At 33.5% G+C, this 21,581-nt stretch overlaps 1 protein-coding gene across 3 annotated transcripts in view; it reads left to right on the forward strand.

Annotated features, from left to right (window-relative positions):
• The first annotated feature begins 2,038 nt into the window (after positions 1–2,038).
• The window catches only part of Abcg1_5 (ATP-binding cassette sub-family G member 1), a 38,710-nt gene continuing 19,167 nt past the window's right edge, over positions 2,039–21,581 (forward strand). The window contains exon 1 of one of the 3 annotated variants that reach the window (XM_011193899.3): positions 2,039–2,416. The gene's annotated coding sequence lies outside the window, so the exon portion shown is untranslated. Of the gene's footprint in view, positions 2,417–12,739; positions 12,755–12,785; positions 12,802–21,581 lie in introns of those variants that run through there. The other 2 variants (XM_054226832.1, XM_029044232.2) reach the window with 2 other exon arrangements.

Genomic DNA, 21,581 nt, shown 5'->3' on the forward strand with positions numbered 1-21,581 from the left:
TCTGTTTCCCTTGCCTCCCTTCAACTCTCTATTATTCATTACATTACTTTAGATCCCAATATAAGTAAATGAAATGATCTAACAAATCTGTCAATCCAAAAGAGTGAGATTTAAAAGTTCTACAACTAAAATCATAATTTTAAACGATTTTTAACGAGCTTCCAGCGTATTTAGTGCACCATTCATCTATATATACATAAGTACATACAGTATGTATGCACAAAATATGCAAGTAGTTTGACTATTACTTGGCAAATCAAGCTTTATTATGTAATTAAAAGAGCATATTGCGCACGCAAGCAACAGCAGCAGTCAGTCGTATTGACATTGACATTGAAGCTGCTAACAACATTGGAGTGGAATTCGAAAATGCCGCTTCAAAAACTTACAATGTCGTGGAGCTAATAAAACTGCTGGCAGACTAGTCATAACGTTTAAACGTTTAAAATGATTGTATGGGTGACTGAAAAAGCAAAGTCATGTAATGATAAAAAAACAATATATATATATATACATAATATTTGTTTTTATAATTTTGACTTTTCGTTTTCTTTTAAAACTAGTTTTGAGCAACATATACAGAAGTTGTGTTAATGAAGATTGTGGTCTGATGTTCTTAAGCGCGATCGTTTAATTTATTAGTCGACGAAGTAGACGAAAGAATTTGCTTAATTGTTTGTGTTATATAATGACCTTAATTATTATATATATTTATGTATTTATACATAAAATGTTTGTATACGGGGTGTGTTCAAAATATAACGGGAATTTTGGTTTTTCTGAAAAATATTTATTCATTTGTCTAAATTAAAATAGTTGTCGCCTTTAAAATAGTACCCATTCGATATTATGCAGTTATGCCAGCGATTCTGCTAATCGTCGAAACATTTCTCAAAACTCGATTTTGGGTATAGCCTTTAGCTCTTTCAGCAATTTTTCTCGCAAGCTTGTACAGCGACGGGCCTTTAAGTTCTCTTTATATTTAGAAATAGGATAGTCATGTCTGGCGAATAAGGAGGCTGTGGCATCCCTACAGTATTCTTTTTGGCCAAGATTTTATGAACAAGCGACGAAGTGTGAGCTTTTTATCGTACCTCAGGGCATGTATATCAAAAAAATTTGACAATTGTACTCCCGTTATTTTTTGAACACATGTGAAATGAGATTTTTTTAAGTCAAACAATAGCGGGAAAGATATTTTTAAAGAGCCACGTATATACATTATATCCTGTCATAGAAACATCAAGAGCACACTACCTTCTTGATTAAGGCGAATATTCGGAAAGGTTTGAGAATTGTTGCCTACATTTTGGCGCGCAGGCATGCCCTTAGTACTCTTTAAAGGGTTGAAAGCAATAATTTTACGCAATTTTAAAGGTTAGGCGGATTTAAAAAATTTCAATCATTTTTAATATTAATATTTTTTCCAAGAATGTCAATAAATAACGAAAAATATTTCTTAAACCGCAATCATACTCTTTCTTCTGAAAAGCATTAAAAAGCCCGCTTAATCGCCGACTAAAATATATATTTTCTTGCGCATGTGTATATGTATAATTGTATATATTAATTATAATCTTTAAGCCATGTGCAGAAGGCGCGTAGTTAGTCTGGTTTACGATTCTCAAAGCCGGTTGCGGCATACACGCTCGCAAAATCTCTAACTGGGGTTTCCTGAACCCGAAACTCAGCTCTCAGCTGACTGTCGACTGCTCAACATAATATTTGTTCGTAATAAATTTCAACTTTTGCATGTGTTATATACAAATATATACATACATATGTATGGTATATATCGTATTGCTGATATTTATACCAACATAGTTAATTGTTTTGTCGCTTTTGCGCTTCTCATTCTCAACAATCAAGTCACTATAAAATGAACTGTCATATCGCTGGCGGCTGCTGCTGCTCTTACTTTATAATTGATAACATACTGACATACTTATTTATGTAGATATACAGATACACATGTGTGCGAGTGCACTGCATATGTAGACTGGCATTTGCTGTGAGTAGCTTTTTAGCGTACAACTAAAAATATTAGAAGCCAGTCGGCAAATACCATCGAAACAACGCGGAACTAAAAGTAACTGGTTCGAGAGAACTCGGAAGTTTCGTTTAACTAACCTTCTGGGCTTTTGTGTTTTTAGTTCAAGCGTGCTGGCAAATTGCAAGATATTGTGCTTTTGTAAAGACGGAATATAAACAAAAAAAAAAAAAAGAAAAATATTCGTGTATAAAAAAGTTAACCAAGAATTTTTGTGATATAAAGGATTAGTAAAGTGTTCCTTTAAAGGAGTAATAAAGTGTTTTTAAAAAAAGTGAACTGTTTTAAAATTTAAGGAGGCTTTGAAATATCATGCAAGAAATGTTAATATTTTTTGATAGATAAAGCTTTGAATCGGGAGTCCAAGTAATTATATCTTACAAATATACCATTACTATTGTTAATCTAACTTTGTTGTGTTGATAGCCTTAAGGGTGTCTTCCCATATGATGGGCTCAACTTTTTTTTTTAAATCGTAAATTGCTTTCTTAGCATGTCGAGAATACGGTAGTAAAGTGACTTTTAGAAATTCGAAAGCGTTTTAAAGATACAGCAGTTAAAATAAGGGGCGAAGCGTTCAGTTTCAGGCAGCTGGAAACTTTGAACTTTGTGTTTTTCTCAAAACCGTGTTTTTCAAAATTTTCTCCATTGTATGTATATCAAAAACGGCTTGACCGAATGACTTAAAATTTGTGGGGTGCACTCAGCACATGTAAACGCATGGAACGCTCTATTATAAATCAAAAATTCAAAAAAAAAATCGATTTTTTTATAGCAAAAAACTAAAAAAAGCAAAATTCGCAATTTTTTTCAAATGTCTACCAAAAGTCCAAATTTTGATATATTCACTTGATCATAGTGCGTTCCATGCATTTAAGTTTACCGATTAAAACGCCGCTAACTTTTGTTTACTACATGCCAATCATCCGGAATCGTGGAGGAAGTGCGGTGCCATTTTTTTTTAGGCGGAGCTGTTCAGAACGCTGTAACTCTGTTCTACACAATATTTTTAGCTGGAAATTTATATTTATATACTGTTGAAATATATGGTAATAAATGATAATTAATAGAAATAAATAGCGAGAAAATTCTAAAAAAATCACTAAAAAACAGACCGTCACATGGGATGACCCCCTTAAGAGTTGTTCTAAATCTTTTGGTTTGGGTTCATTAAATACATTACGTTATAATGTGTTACTGAACTGCCATGAGATCCGGTTAGTTGTCCTTAAATTAGTTGATTTTTGCGTTGTATCCATTGATCTTTCAAATGTTGTGTGTAAGCAACTATGCAAAATTTAGGTATTTGACCTTAGGAAAGCTCTGAACATAAGGCTATTTAAATAGTCGAGTGCCAAACTAAAGTTTCAGTTGTAAATGCTATTTACGAATGTTTCTGACAACTTTTATTTAAATAAAAAAAGACGTTACTGGGCATTGCAGTGTTAGTTACCAGAAGCATCGAAGGATTTGTTCTTGTAGATTAGTGTGTGTGTGTGGAAGAAAGGAGTTGCTTATAAATCTTTGAAGAACAAGTTTCTTTTCCTGGACTCAGTTTGGTCCTTTTACGATACTATACAAATTCTTCCAGCAGATCAGACGTAACCGGTTACCTGAATTCTATGACTCTCTACGATTTATATTAGTCAACTTCAAGCATATGTATGTCATCTGAGATGATACGTTGTCTTGTAACCAACGTGGTATTAGATTATATTCCCATTCAGAATCCAAATTTCATAAAAATTACCTTACGTAACTCAGAAGTCACTCTAACTCGAAGTTGTTTTTGTGGAATATGGTGATTCGAATTAGGGAAGTTCAACTGTATTAAATTAGGAAAGTTGATGGCACATCTGAAGCGAACATTTTGGGAAATTTGTTAAAATCCTGTTAAGGTCGATTTTTTCACATTGTATGTATGTATGTGATTGGCGTTGAACCGTTTAGCCGGTTATAGCCGAATCGATGAGAGCACGCCACTCGTCTCTTTCCTTTGCAGGTCGGCGCCATTTGGAGATCCCAAGTGTAACCAGGTCCAACGGAGTGGAGGCCTTCCCCTTCCTCGGCTTCCTCCGGCTGATACTGCATCGAACACTTTCAGAGCTGCAGTGAAAACATCTCAAAAACGGCTTGACCGTTTACTTCTTTTTTTTTTTAAATTATGTTATATCATGGGCTCTGCAATTCAAATATTTATTTTTTTAATATGTTTTTTCTTTCACAATTTTATAAAGCATTCATTAATATATTAATTATAATTAAATTGTGTATATACAGACGCTTATAAAATATTTAAAATATTAAATTTTTTTTTTTATCGTCCACTGCCGGTTCAACAAGTTCTCTGCATTAATCACTCCTAACTATTGTATATACTAATATATATTATATATTGTTGTATATACATTTGTCTATTATAACAACAAATATTAATAAATTAGCAAAATATCTTTCGATTTTCATAATTATTTTTTTTTTACAAATTATATGCAAAATAGAAAATAAAATAGAATTAAAACTAATCTTATAAGACACGTCGAAAATTGAATCTTTTGAAAGAATAGAAAGTCTAAATAATGAAAAATAATGGGAAGTAAAATTAAAATAATAAAATTAAAATTAAAACAAAAAAGAAATAAATATAAATAAATAAATAATAGACTAGTGTCTATTATGACAATAAAATATATTGATAATAATCACAATTATAAAAATAATTGGGCAATTAAGATAAATTCAACAATTCAGCGCTTAATTAGTTTTTAATAAATTATATTTTTTTTTTCAAAGAAAGGAATTGGTGTTAGAAAATTACGGTAATATCAAATAAAATTGCTTATAAAATCGACAACTTTTTACATCTCATAAGGTATAATTTAGAGATTTTTTCAATTTCAATTTCAATTTCACTTTTATATTTCTAGTTATTTTTAGCTTAAATATTGACACGTATAAGTCTGTATATGCACATTGATATAATTATAAACACATGTACATATTGTAAATCTGTTAATTTGCTCATAAAAATGCTGATTAATTATCAAAGTCATTATATATATTACGCTAGTTACTCATTACGGGTTCCTAAAATTAATTACAGAATTTATTGTAGATATAATATTTGCATTTACACGTACATATGTGTGCATCAATTATATATTAATTTACCGGCATCATAAAATTTCCAGAAATGTTCCCTTGGAGACTAAAGACATACCACAATTAAATCAGCAAATGTGTTGGGGTGCTCTCTTTCATTTATATATTAATATTTAGTTATGTACATATGTAATAAACAGTGCTGAAAATCTTAAAAACAACAACAACAACATTCAAATTTATTATTTATAAAGACTTTCGTGCGAATACTGTACGCCTGTGAATTCGAGCACTTGTTGCAACAACTACACTTTTTTTGTGTATACAAATTAGGGTGGTCGGCCTTATTAATAGGGAATAGCGAAAGAAGAAGTCGTAGAAAGCAAAGCTAGTGAAAATTTGAAAAAACAAGTAAGGAAGGGCTAAGTTCGGGTGTAACCGAACATTTTATACTCTCGCAATTTATTGATGTAATTTTATAAAGACAACACAATTCGACCCATATATTCGGCATAAAGTTCAATAGAATAACGAAAATCATCATAAATAGTATATGGGGACTGAGGTAATCCCTAAACCGATTTCACTCGTTTTCACCACCAAGATACAATGTATCGAAGACTATACGCTCACTTAATTTAATATTACTTATAATTAGGTATATAGGATCTGGGGGAAGTTATGACCCGATTTTTACCATTTCAGGTACAGAGAGAAACTGTTATAAGAAAAAAATTCAGAGGGAATGAATTACATTAAAATATCTGAGGGATTTACCTATATTTTCGGTGAAAAATTAACCTTAGGCACTGAGTTCTTCATGTTTGATATCTGGGGCCTTGAAAAGTCATGGTCCGATTTTGACAATTTTTCCACAAGTGATGTCACAGCTCAAATACAGTATTTGTGTAAAGTTTTATTCTGCTAGCTTCATTGGTTCCTTATGAATACATTATAAAGTGAACGAATCAGATGGAATTCAAAATTGGGTTATATGGGAAGTAGACGTAGTTGTGAACCGATTTCGCCCATATTCCACCCGTGTCATCAGGGTGTCAAGAAAGTGTTATATACCGAATTTCATTGAAATCGGTCGAATAGTTCTTGAGATATGGTTTTTGACCCATAAGTGGGCGACGCCACGCCCATTTTCCATTTTGTAAAAAAATCTCAGTGAAGCTTTCTTCTGCCATTTCTTATGTAAAATTTGGTGTTTCTGGCGTTTTTCGTTAGAGAGTTAACCCACTTTTCGTAATTTTCAACCTAACTTTTGTATGGGAGGTGGGCGTGGTTATTATCCGATTTCTTTCATTTTTGGACTGTATAAGGAAATGGCTAAAAGAAACGACTGCAGAAAGTTTGGCTTATATAGCTTTATTGGTTTGCGAGTTATATACAAAAAAACTTATTTGAGGGCGGGGTCACGCCCACTTTTCCAAAAAAATTACATCCAAATGTGCCCCTCCCTAATGGGATCCTATGTTCCAAATTTCATTTTCATAACTTTATTTATGGCTTAGTTATGACACTGTATAGGTTTTCGGTTTCCTCCATTTTGTGGGCGTGGCAGTGGACCGATTTTGCCCATTTTCGAAAGCAACCTCCTCAGGGTGCCAAGGAACATGTGTTCCAAGTTTCATTAAGATATCTTAATTTTTACTCAAGTTATCACTTGCACGGACAGTCGGACAGACGGACGGACAGACATCCGGATTTCAAATCTACTCGTCATCCTGATCATTTATGTATATATAACCCCATATCTAACTCTTATATTTCTTGGTGACACAAACAACCGTTATGTGAACAAAACTATGATACTCTGTGCAACAGGTTGCGAGAGTATAATAACAATGAAATTCGATAAAATTGCTCTTAATGTTATCAGAGTTGCATTGTATGCAAGTACTACATCTGAGCTTAGGTCTCGAATGCTTGAATGGCATGCAATCTCTACTTAAAAATATTAAAATTTAGTAGGATATTAAAATTTAATAACGGTAATTAATTTATAATTTATATAATGATACTTAAATTTCAACTGATGTGGAGATTATCTTGACACTACCCAGACAAACCGGACATTCGAATATTATTAAGATAATCTGTAATAATAGATAAATGGTGTGAATTGATGAATATTAATTGGATATAAGTATAAGTATGAGGAGTGAATATTACTTGAATTGATTTCGATGCATTGATCTTCGACATTTTCCTAATCAAAAAGTATTTTTTTAGATCTTTTTGCACTTTGAGTGAAAGCATTTAGATTTAAGCCTCAACTGATAGTAATAGAAAAGTATATGGCCGATACTATATTTGACACAAATTCTTCATGAGATAGAAGGAACTATTCGTATATTATAGATCAGATTAGATCCGCCATTTTGAATTTAAAAACCAACACCGGATTCGTCCGCGGGTCCGAAAACCCCCGTATAACGAGTTTCAAGCGAATCCGATAAATTTTAAAAATCGCTGTCCGCCATATTGTTTTTCTGGGGTTATCTAAAAACCTGATTTGCTGAGGTTATATGGACCTCGGATTCGGATTCAGCGACCCCAAAAACATATCGCACAAATTTGTCAGATTCCCAGGTCATGACACATTTTTTTTTGCGAGGCTGTGTAATTATTTCACGAAAATAAATTTAAATCGATCACCCCAATATTTATATGCTAATATAAGTAAATAAAAGTAAATTATTGTAGACACTGTCATAGTAAATAATGTGTAGTACTACTGCTAATATTATGTCATTCCTTTGATACGCATTTACTATGTGTCTGCTGCCATTTGAGGCGCTACGTCATATGGCATACACAATTAACCCTTAAGATGATCAATGCTATGGGGTCAATGTAATAATATATGTAACAAGCTGTATCACAAATAATCTGCCCGGTTTAGATTGATGCCGGACATACTTGCTAATAGACAATAATCTGTCTAATAAATCTAAATCGTTGCAAAAATGTACGAGAGGAGAGGTGGGAAATTGTAAAAAAAGCGAAAGTATGTAGTCAGACTAAAAAATAATATAAAAGCAAACACAATTGTTTTGTCAAAACGTTTTACATTTTATATTTATATTAAAGAACTACGAACAACATAGTACAACAGCAAAACATAAAATAAATCTATAAGAAATACATATATGTTTTCAGTAAGGGTTAAAGTGCATATTCACTTAAGTTTATGTGCAGGAAAGCATGATAGATGACAATGACCTTGACCTGATATGAAGTTTATAGGTAAAAGAGATTTTTTAAGAAGACAAGAAGTGTACAGAAATTGATCTAAAACATTTCTACATTAACTCTAAGAATGATAAACCCAGTTATATGTATCGCTTAGATGTACGAGGATTATATGCAACAGGTGGACTTATGTAACTTACAATATTTGATACAACATCTTCATCAGACAAACTAAGGACGTGTTTGTTTAGAAAATACTACTCAGCTATGTATATAAAGATATATATATAAAAGCACAGTGTGCAGAAATTTATTCCTCATTTATGATGTCATCAATTGATACATATGCATTGTGCCTATTCATACGCGATACATATTTCAATATTTCCCCATATACATACATATTTATTTATAAAGCCCTGTGGCCTCACTGTGTTGTTTCAACTAAGGATTGGCTCGGTCGAGATAAGCAAATACCCCGGAAATGTCTCGCAAAGTTTATACAATTCCGGGAATTAAAAAAAAAATTGCTCTAACTAAATAAGCAATTCCGATAAACACTTACATGGTGTGTTCAAAAAATAACGGGAAAATATCCAGTTCCATTTCAAAAGGACCAACTGTCAAAAATCGCTAAAAGATCCAAAGACTATCCCAAAAATTGAGTTTGTGAAGTGTTTCGACGTGTTAACGGCATAATAATGAATGGAGACTATTTTAAAGGCGACTATTTTAATGTGGACGAATGAATAATTTTTTTTCCAAAAAATGAAAATTCCCGTTATTTTTTTAACACTCCTCGTATATATGATTTGATCGAATTCTTGCTCTACTGGTCGTTCTCATCAGGTTGATTGAGTTCCCTTTATACTTATTTAACTTACGACACTAATATTTCATCAAAAACGAAACGAAATTCTATCATAAATTTTCGAACATTCAGACTGCATTTTACAAGCTCTTTGCGAAGGTCCTACATAGTATTCCCTCCCGCAATATTCTAATTTTTGAATTATATATCTTTTTATATTCTCGCAACAAAAGTTGCTAAAGAGAGTATTATAGTTTTACTCACATAACGGTTGTTTGTAACATCCAAAACTAAACGAGTTAGATATAGGGTTATATATGTATACCAAAGTGATAAGGGTGAAGAGTGGAGTTCAAATCCGAATGTCTGTCTGTCCGTCCGTCCGTCTGTGCAAGCTGTAACTTGAGTAAAAATTAAGATATCTTGATGAAACTTGGCACACTTATTTCTTGGCACCATAGGAAGGTTGCTTTCGAAAATGAGCAAAATCGGATCACTGCCACGCCCACAAAGTGGCGAAAATTTGGTATGAAGGATCGCACTATGAAGGAGCATATTTGGATGTAATTTTTTTGGGGAAGTGGGCGTTGCCCCGCCCCCTACTAAGTTTTTTGTACATATCTCACAAACCAATAGAGCTATATAAGCCAAACTGCAGTCGTTTTTTTAGCCACACTAATACAGTCCAAAAATGAAAGAAATCGGTTCATAACCACGCCCCCCTCCCATACAGAAGTTAGGTTGAAAATTACTAAAAGTGGGTTAACTCACTAACGAAAAACGTCGGAAACACTAAATTTTTACATAAGAAATGGCAGATGAAAGCTGCACTCAGATTTTTTTACAAAATGGAAAATGGGCGTGGCGTCGCCCACTTATGGGTCAAAAACCATATCTCAGGAACTACTCGACCGATTTCAATGAAACTTGGTTTGTAATACTTTCCTTACATCCCAATGATATGTTGTGAAAATAGGCCAAATCGCTTTACAACCACGCCTACTTCCTATATACCAGAACTTTGAAGACAATCTGAATCGTTTACTTTACAATATATAAAGTAAGCACTAGTGAAGATATCGGTGCAGAACTTTGCATAAATATTATGTTAATAGTGTGGCAGCCCCATTCTAAAAATCGCCGAAATCGGACCATAGGTTTTTAAGGCCCCATGTATCGAACACGAGGACCTCGGTGTTTCTAACCTAATATTATGGTTTCCAACTTTCAATGGACTTTATACAATATATATGACGAATATGTGGGTCAAATTGTGTATTATATAATATTAATTAAGTTAAATAATTAAATTGCGAGAGTATAAAATGTTCAGTTACACCCGAACTTAGCCCTTCCTTACTTGTTATATTAAGCCTTTAGCTCTGAAGATCGGTTTCACATATAAGTTACATAATAAAATGACCGACTTCTGTGAAAGCTTTGTTGATATACATTTGCATTCTGATTCGAATATGAAATTTCAAGAAATATTTTATATGCACCTATTTTTAATTTCATTCAAATATGATTTTATCGTTATGAGAAAAAATTTACCTTCCAGATGCAACAAATTGCGTTATGAAAGCTTTTAATAAAAAAGAAAGAAAATTGAATTTAGCGCATGAATATTTCATAACTTTACGCTAAGTGGTTCTCAGTACAAACGCTACATTGCCAACGCTTATTATTTTCAATTTTTATTGAAGCAACTGGTGTGTTTCACAGGACGATAGCCTTTGATTTGAAATGATGATAGCTCTCTTCCGAGCTAATTGCCACCCCAACTACAATCCAACGGTAATTTCATTACAACAATTCTTTACACTGCACTGGGCTAAATAAAGAACTATTGCTGTTGCTTTTGTTTGCTGATAATAATTGTATGCTCACTTGGCATTCTAATAGAATCATATATCACATATATATACATACATACGTACATATAAACAAATATTAAAAAATGTAAAAATTAAAAAAATTCTATATATTTGCACTATTACATATATGAGTATATATTTATATACATATATATAGATAAATATTTGCTTATATGTATGTGAGTACATATGTATGTATGTATGTATGTATCACTGTGTAAGTACGCATGCACAATGAGCATTCTAATTCTTTGATTGTGCCATTTGTATTGCATAGATGAGAAGCGCATTAGAGTGTGGGCCATACAGTCAGCAGACGCCATTCAATTGACTTCGTGAGTGTAATACAACAATAACAACTACAACAGTTATACGAATTGCAAGAGACCACACCAAGAAATTACGATAGAAAATGCACAGAAAACAAAAACAAAAGGGAAACACGCAAAAAAAAAATATTACACCTACAACAAAAATCGCCAAATGCACACAGTGATAGTATAAAATAGAAACAACAACAACAACTTTATTCGCATTCACCGTATAAATGATATCATTGGGAAAGACAGCGGTCGTCCTCTCAATGCGCTCTATGTGGCAGTCGCCAAATAAAAACGGTCGGGAATGCTATGGTGCGATGTAGAGCGGCTGTAAGTTTCAAGATTGTAGGTTCGATTTCAAAATTGTTGAGTTTCAATAGTGAATATTTAGAAAAATTAAAAATGAAATTAAGGTTTCGAATGTCAAATCTTCGTATGTACGAGGTGTGTTCAAAAAATAAGTGTAATATTCATTTATTGAAAGAAATATTTATCCCTTCGTCTACATTTACGTTGTCGCCTTCAAAATAGTCCTAATTGGATATTATACACTTATGCCAGCGCTTATTCCAATTGTCGAAACAAAATTTTTTCAAACTAGATTTTTGGGATAGCCTTTGGTTCTTGTAGCGGTTTCACATATGCTTGTAAAGCGACGGCCTTTTAAGGCTCTCTTTATTTATTATTTATTATTAAAATAGGAAAAAGTCGCACGGAGACATGTCTGGTGAATATAGACGCTGCAGCATTGTTACAGTATTGTTTTTAGCCAAAAATTCTCGAATTTATTTAGTGTGCATATATGTATCTTCACTTTACTCAGCTCAGACGCAAACCACATGTTGCACACTCAACTCTGGCCCATTACTTTCAACATTTGAAATATTACAAAATTATTATGTGCTTATGTATGCCCTGTCGACACATAGCAAGAAACATACATACATATGTATGTACACACTCATTTATGTGCATCAAAGCTAGCAAAATTTTTTAGTATTTCAGTAGTTTAGTAGTTTCCTTAGGCGACTCGATGTGGCAGCAACAATCAATTGCTACGCGCGTGTCGTAATAATGTTTGTTATTTTTGGTTTTGCAACAGCAGATAACTGTTTAATGTTTTTTCTCGAGCGTGACATTTTAATTGCCTTGAAGTAGCGTCGAAAATAATATGTAAAGTGTAAAGTTTTTAAAAGGGTCTATGAAAAATTGTGAACAAGTTATGGGTCAGTTATGTCCTTACCGACGGAGCGGAAGTGCCATAGAGTTTGAAAGTGATTAAATAAGTGAAAGTCAATAAAAGTTTATGATAAAAGTGTTTTTGAATTTGTGAATTTTATGAACAAATAAATATTAAAGAAAATGAAAAACATACAGAGTTGCCATTAAGGTGCGAGTTTTATAATAATCATCCCAAAAGTGACCATGTAAAAAGAGGTTAGTTTCTCGAAATTGAGTTCTGAATGAAGTTTTGAATTCATAGTGACGACTACTATATATGTTCATGAAGTTTAGATTTCTCACTGCTGTAGAGATTTTCGTAATTTCTTTACCTATTACCTAGATATGTAAAATCTGATTTTTTTACCGATCTTATAAATACCGATAAATAGAAATACGTTTGTGAAACGACAATCATAATTGGGAAATCTGGGTAAATTCCGATAATGTAGAACCGATTGTCGATCTGCACCCCTTGTCTTAATATACAGTGACCGCGATTGTTACTGATTCGCTAACCGGTAGCCTAGGATACAGATAAATATATGGTATGTTGCAGAACAGACACATTGCTTCATCGATTTAAAATCACGCTGCAATAGTTTGGTTCCCAGAGACTAGTAAAATGCAACAAAAAAAGCTACAGATCTGTTGAAATACCGTACTTTTCTCGTGTTGCCTTTTGGATCAAAAAGTAGTGTTCTGGATTCTATAGAAAATTAAACTCCAAACTCCCAAGCTCCCTGAAACTCGCGTTATATGAGGTCGATGGGAACGCTCTATTTTTTTTATCACATTACTTGCTTTCCACAAAATGGTGAATGGTTTCATATGAAACACTTTGAAAAAAAAAGTATTAGAAATCAAGCAGAAATTCTTTTCACTCAACAGGGCGTATGAGTAATATTTTTGGAATATGGTAGGGTTACCAGAAATAGGTATATGATATGTTACAAAATGAAATTTAACCAATTTATTTTAAATATTAAATTTTTAACACACAAGACATTATTCCCAAGTGGACGTATTGCATGGACTAGTTCAATCAAATCTTGAGCTAACTATCGCGTGACGACGTTATCAGAAGCTATGATCGGTACCAGGTCCTGCTAAATAGTAGGAGGTTTACGCTCAGTGTATATTAAGAGGAAAAAAAGTGGAAAGAAAATTCACAGATCTTGAAAATACTAATTATATTTTTAAATGAGCATCTGACCTTGGAATTAAAAATAATGTTCCAGTTTTGTACGAATATTTCGAAAGAATAATAATGAATAGATACTTAATGACAATTTTGAAAATTCTACCAATTGTTTGTGGGACTATCATATCGGCCCTACACAGCAACTCATGCATTTAAATGAAAACCAACACCTGCATTTACAAATATACACATACATATGTATGTATGTCCTTTGAATTTCTCAAATATGTACATAACTTAATTAACTTAAAAAGCCCTGAAATTTTCCGCAAATAAAAACAGCTTCGTCACTACTTTTGTACATACATATGTATGTAATTGATATCAGTGTGCGCCGGCAAGTGGCGTTTTGGAGCCGTCTTGCCCATAATTAGAAGACAAATCGTCTTGCGTATGCCGCTCACGTCGATCACCATCGTGCACTTGCACCTTGTTTGTTCACAAACTGTTACATATATACCTAATAGGTGAGTGTATGTGTGCGTGTGTTTTGTTTGTGTATTTTCGCGGTCATTCAATTACAGCTGCTCAACGTCTCGCTTGCAACATTCATTTTATACCGTCGCAATTCGTCGCGCTTCGGTTCCTACACTTATTGAGTTCGTACTCATTGCTCTGCCGGCTTTTGTTTACATTCGCTATTTGGCTAGCTTCTGCGTCTACCAAAAATTAGTGTTCGTCGTAATTTAGTTTTATTTTCAAATTTTTTGTTTGTAGTTTACTTGTGTATGTTAGTGTGTAGTGGTTGAGCAACAAGTTCAAGGAAATTACAACATTCGACTAGTAGAAACCAAACGAACTGCACCTTCAATTTATGTATGCAAAATTGTTGGCGCTACACCCGCTTTGGTTGGTCTTATCAATATTAAAGAAAACAAGAAAAAATGTGAACTTCGGCTGTACGGAAGCTAATATATCCTTCAAAGGTGCATTTCTTTTAGTAACTATGTGTTTAAGCAAATCTAAAGACGTAAGAAAAAGTAAGTAAAAAAAGGAAAACATTTTACTAATTCTTTTTAGCCGGGTTGTTTGCTAGAAACATTAAGGTTATATAGTTAACCGATCTGAACAATTTCGTCGGAGATTATATTATTACCTTAGGCAGTAATCCATGTCAAATTTCGTGAAGATACCACGTCAAATGCGTAAGTTTTCCATACAAGCCATTGATTCCGATCGTTCGGTTTGTATGGCAACTATATGCTATAGAGAACCGATATGAAAAATTTTTTCGGAGATTAAATTATTTCTATGAACAATAACTCACACCAAATTTCGTGAAGATATGTAGTAAAATGCGGAAGTTTTCCATACAAGCCCTTGATTCCGATCGTTCAGTTTGTATGCAGCTATATGCAATAGTGATATCGGCATTTCCGACAAATGAGCAGCTTCTTGAAGAGCAAATAATTTCAAAACGATATCTTAAAAACTGAAGGACTATATATACAGACAGACAGACGGGCGGACATGGGTAAATCGACTCAGTTCAACATACTGACCATTTAAATATATACGTTAAAGGGCCTCCGACGCTTCCTTCTGGGTGCTACAAACTTCTTGACAAACTTAATTTACCCTGTTTAGGGTATAAATATATTTTTTGTGTCGAATGCCAATACGAAGAATAAAGATAACAACCATTGAATGTTGATCGGGGGTTATCGTTTCGAAAAATAGTATATTTGATTCTGAAAGCACGAAGATTTTAAATCTGACAAGCTTCTTATAGAAATGTATAAAATATTGAAATATTCGACAAGTTACTGAATCAGTTTCGAATGAATTTTGACATAGAAACTCATATAACAGTACTCGAGTCCAAATACGAATAAAAAAGGCAACATTCATTGACCGTTTGCCGGGGATTATGGTTTCGAAAATGGAGGTTTTGATTTTGAAAGTACGAATATGCTAAATTTGGTATGCTTTTTACATAAATTTATAGTATTCGACCAGTTCATTATTTAGGCTCGAATGAATTGTAAATTAGAAACTAGTATATTGTTACTATAATGGAACTGTCGACTTAGTGGCTTAACCAAAACATCTACGTGCAATTACGGGAAAATAACTGAATACTATATCCTCTTATTATTTTTAGGTCTCTAAATCAATCTCAATGAGCTGACAATAAGGTATGAGGTCTGAAGGAGTTTGAAATGCCATGACCGACTTCCGTATGGAGTTTAACTCTTAAACGCATGAGTTCAGCTACAATTTGAATACTTCTGACCACTTTGTCATGTCACTGTCAACTGAGTATAAACTTCTAAACATTTATGATACCTATAGTGAGTAAACCAAACTGCGATACAGATTCATTTAAACGAATTACGAAGCCTTAATTGTCTTAAATCACATGTACCATATGCCGAGCCCAATATTGCATTTTCTCTTGAAGAAATCTCTTTATTTTTCCTAATCTTTAAGTTGCATTTGGTACTAACTCACTTAGGTATTGGTGATAGGTGTAGATCTATACTAATATTGAGTTTTTTACTCAAAAAGACCACATCACCTTCTTCTTCACAAACTCTGCACCCTCCTCTCTGGCCGTTGTATTAATTTTTCGTTAACAGCGTGTGTCAGTTTTGCACTCCAATTGTCAAAAAACCCATTATTAAGTCCATTTTTAAGCGATTATTAAAATTTTTACTCATTTAGTAAAAAAACAACGAACGTGTTTCTAACATCTTAGAACATAGCATCTATATAAGAATAGTTATTGATATTACCTGATATTTATAAACAAGTAGAGATTATGATATATTAAGATAGCTTGCCATAACCGGTTTCGTAACAATTAGAAGTTTCAATTTACGAGTAGTCTCAAGTACCCACTTGAAAAGGTGTAATGCTTTCTGAGAGTACTAGTTAACTTTAATAATACGTTTGCTTCATTTTCGATACAGTTATAGCAAGTGTCTGAGAGTAATAATAAATGTATATAGGAAGCACACAGTACCCAATATGTTTCAGTTTATATTAGGAAGGGTCTTCTTATATAGAAAAGGAAAGTTCTTAAACTTTATTAAGGGGGTCAGGTCAACCCATGTGACGGAATGTGATTTTTTTAGATTTTTTTTCTACGACTAGTAAAGGGATAGAACCTTAAGTTTGTTATCATTTATTACACCCTCGCCTTGAAAAATGTGCTCGCACTTCCTCAATAATTCCGGCTGATTGGCTTGTAGGAAACGAAAAAAGTTAGCGGCATTTTAATTGTAAGCTTAAATGAACGAAAAACGCGTTCAATGTTCCCAGCTACCAACTGAGCGTTTCGGACAGCTCCGTCTTCTAGCTTAAAGCGACTTCGAATTTCTGAAAATCACTTTACTACCGTATTCTAGACATGTTATGTACGCAATTAATTAATTTTTTTTGTGCCCCTCACATGGGATGACCTAAGGGGGTTAGTCATTGATCATCGAATAGAAGTATTGAATTTAAATAGATTTACAAGAAAATACCGATTTGAAGTTAGATCATAATGTTGGAGGTAAAATTAATTTTCTGACTGGACTAGACACTCGAAATCATATTCGTTGGAAGAACACTTTGGAAACCAATGATTTTTTCAAACTAAAATACAGACATGGCTTGTTTTGAGTTGGCATTTCACTAGAATATATGTAATATGTTAATAATATATGTATAACTGGCTCCGTTATTAAGAACCAGTATAAACTGAATATCGAGGGAAGGAAGTGTATATTAACAAGTAAGGAAAGGCTAAGTTCGGGTGTAACCGAACATTTTATACTCTCGCAATTTATTGAAGAAATTTTATTAAGATAACGCACAAATTTACCCATAAATTCGGCATAAAGTTTAATAGAATAACGAAAATCGTCCTATATAGTGTATGAGGGCTGAGGTAATTCCTGAACCGATTTCATTCAATTTCACCAGCAAGGTACACTATATCCAATACTATACGCTCACTTAATTTTGCTATATAGATATATCACATATTAACCAATACATATATGCGTAATAAAGCCCAACGAATTTTTGAAAAACCTTTAATTAGGTATATGGGAGCTAGGGGATGATATTTTTGCAAAACCTATAATTATGTATATGGGAGCTAAGAGATGTTGTGACCCGATTTTAATAATTTTTGGAACAGAGACACACTATTGGAAGAAAACAATTTCCTCTTAATTACATTAAATTAGTTGAGAGATTTACCCATATTTTCGGTTAAAATTTTAACTTAGGCGCTGAGTTCAACATGTTCGATATCTGGGGCCTTGAAAAGTTATAATCCGTTTTCGACAATTTTTTCACAAGTGATGCCACAGATCATATACTGTATTTGTGTAAAGTTTTATTTCGCTATCTGCATTGGTTCTTAATCTATATAAAGTGAAGGAATCAGATGGAATTCAAAAGTGAGTTATAAAGAAAGTAGTCGTGGTTGTGAACCGATTTCATCCATTTTCCACACATGTCATCAGGGTATCAATAAAATATTATATACCGAATTTCATTGAAATCTGTGGAGTAGTTCCTGAGATATGGTTTTTGACCCATAAGTGGGCGATGCCACGCCCATTTCCCATTTTGTAAAAAGATCTGAGTGCAGCTTCCTTCTGCTCTCATTTCTGTGAAATTTTGTGTTTCTGACGTTTCTCGTTAGTGAGTTAACGTACTTTTAGTAATTTTCAACCTAACCTTTGTATGGGAGGTGGGCGTGGTTATTATCCGATTTCTTTCATTTTTGGATTGTATAAGGAAACGGCGAAAAGAAATGACTGCAGAAAGTTTGGTTTATATAGCTTATTGGTTTGCAAGATATATATAAAAAACCCATTTGGGGCGGGGTCACGCCCACTTTTCCAAAAAAATTACATTCAAATATGCCCCTCCCTAATGCGATCCTATGTTCCAAATTTTATTTTCATAACTTTATTTATGGCTTAGTTATATCTCTTTATGTGTTTTTGGTTATCGCCATTTTGTGGGCGTGGCAGCGGTCCGATTCCGCCCATTTTCGAACTTAAACTTCTTATGGTGCCAAGGAACACGTGTTCCAAGTTTCATTAAGATATCTCAATTTTTACTCAAGTTACAGCTTGCACGGACGGACAGACAGACATCCGGATTTGAACTTTACTCGTCACCCTGATCACTTTGGTATATATAACCCTATATCTAACTCGTTTAGTTTCAGGACTTACAAACAACCGTTAGGTGAACAAAACTATAATACTCTCTTTAGCAACTTTTGTTGCGAGAGTATAAAAATCATTTACGAAGTCTTCACTCCGAGTATGACACATTAATAAGCCAATTAAATAATTAAAATTAAGTGAACTTACAAACTTTTCCGATGACTATAAGTGAAGAATAATCAATTCGGAGAATAGAGTTAAGATTTACTAATTAAGCAGAAATTTTCCTAACTTTTAAATAGCTGTATAGAAAGGCATAAAGACAAATACTGTTCGCGTTCTGGAAATCTATACTGGGTCTACGCAAGGTTTATCGCATGCTTTTTTCACATATCAACACCATGAAGAATAATGAAGCGGCTCTTTTTAATGAAGAAGTACTGTAGACAATGTGCTCGCGATCTTAGTCATTGCCATTCATATTACTAGAGTCATAATTAATATAACATGAACGCGATGAACCTTCAGTTGGACACACCTTAACAATGAAAACCCATAAAACTAAATGGCAGGCATGTAGTACATGCTTATATATATGTATTAAAAAAATTCTATAAAGTTATAGATAAACGATAATGGCTATTATGTGCAGGTGGATGAACAAAGGAATATTGAATTTACAGTGTAATACATGGTAAACGTATATGTCAAGAGTTGAGATGGATACAAGATAGAGGGTGGCATAAATAAGAAGCGAAAACCAAAAAATTTTCTGAAAACAAAGTGAAACTCTCAAACATGGCAAACCTAATTTTTCTTTCGAAAAGATGCAAATCTGTTAAATGAAAAGAGCTCTATTCTTCTTCCCCCAGTACCGCAGGAAAAATAAGCAGAATACTTTGAAGAAACTGCTTGAAACTGGATATCGGTCTTCACAAACAGTCTTTTAGCTATAGAAACTATAGCCACAACAATCAAATAAAGAAAACAATGTCACTTACGAAGCAATCCTCGTACAAAAAATATATGCCATCGGTTCAAAGAACTGCTGATAAGTCAGACCTTATTCAGGGTTTGTCATCGCTTTTTTATGAACTGTTGTGTAGCTCCAGTTAAATGCGTTTACTGCAGAGTTGACATGACAGACGCAACAACCATCTTGCTGACATTTCATTCTCCACAACTTTGAAACACCTGAAACTTATTAGCATAGCTGACAACGCACATTTCCGTTGACTTGTCTTGTGCTTGCCTTGAGGCAATGGAAAACTTTTTGTGCGTCTGCAACGCTTTTCGTTTGAAATGAACCAACGAGTCTAGAATATTATCGTGTTAATCTCATATATGTACGTCTACAAACTCTTATTAATATGCATATTTTTTCAAGTTCATAGTCTTCATTAACAACCACATTCCGTTTGGCAGCGGTAGACGGCGCAATATTGATCATTACTGACGTAAACTGAGATTTTCGGATTATTTCTAGAAAGATGTGATATTCTTTTTCATATACCGGCATTTGTTTTCAATTAAAAGTTATGAACGTGTGATAATACGTGGGTTGCTGCGCATGTTTTAAGAAGTTTTCGTTTTGGTTAAAAATTTTATTAATATAGATAATGTTCAATACTGTTGAATTTGAATTCCTTCAGTTATTTCTCGGACTATTAAGGCGTTAATTTGTTCTTTCGTTTGTCCTGGAAGCAGTATGAATACTAGACCCGTGTCGCTATTTCATCAGGCTGGAAAAGAACCGGTCCTCTATCTTACACTTGTATTCTAGCGCTGATTGAACAGCTCTATTGGCAAATATTGGTTAAAAACCTTGTTTGCGATATCCTTTTGGTTCAGAGTGGCAGGATAGGAAGTACTTGTCATTACTGGTCATTGTCATCATTTCGCTCTTACAGCTCTTTGTAAGTTTTACCTGCTAAACTAAAAGCCTCCAAGTTATTATGTCTTTTGCTGTCTCTCTCCAGTTTTCCAGTCGGAGTTTCTTATAATATTCCTTTAATCCGTTCATCCATATTGATCTTCGTCTTCTTCTTGCTTTTTTCGCGTCCATAATCTTCTTTTGGAAGTCCTGGACACTAAGCAATATGCGATATGCGATGAGGCTAGGAAGCCTGTCGGATTCAAATTTCCTCAGCTATATAGAGGAAGGCGAGCTGAGAACATCGAGTCCCTGTGGTTCAACTGTGGTTGAAACGTTACAGTAGTTATTCCTTTGGTGAACCAAGGGAATGGGCTGGCCGCGGAGAGTTTCAAAATGTTTATGCTTCGACATACATATGTATAAGGTCTTTTATGATTTATATATTCAAGTCTAAGTCCTTCACGCCACTTGTCATCAAACTGAACCTCTGAACAATCTAATCTCAAAACTTAAGTAGCAACCCTCGTATTTACAAACTATGTTAACCATTTATATTTCACTTAAAATTTTTCAACTGCTCTTTTAATTTGTTTTCTTAATAATTTTATTTTATTTAATTTTTTTACGTTTAAATATTTTAAAATTCTTTACGTTTATTTATTTTTGAAATACCATAGTTACCTTGTCGCTCGAAGGTTGTTGGCATATTAATAATTGTGCTTTTATGCTGACATATTAGGTGTTGGTGTTGTTCGTGGCCGTTGTTGTTGTTATTCTTGAAGACTCATCAACC

This window comes from Zeugodacus cucurbitae, chromosome 3 (assembly GCF_028554725.1).
Source record: "Zeugodacus cucurbitae isolate PBARC_wt_2022May chromosome 3, idZeuCucr1.2, whole genome shotgun sequence".
Taxonomy (NCBI): Eukaryota; Metazoa; Arthropoda; class Insecta; order Diptera; family Tephritidae; genus Zeugodacus; species Zeugodacus cucurbitae.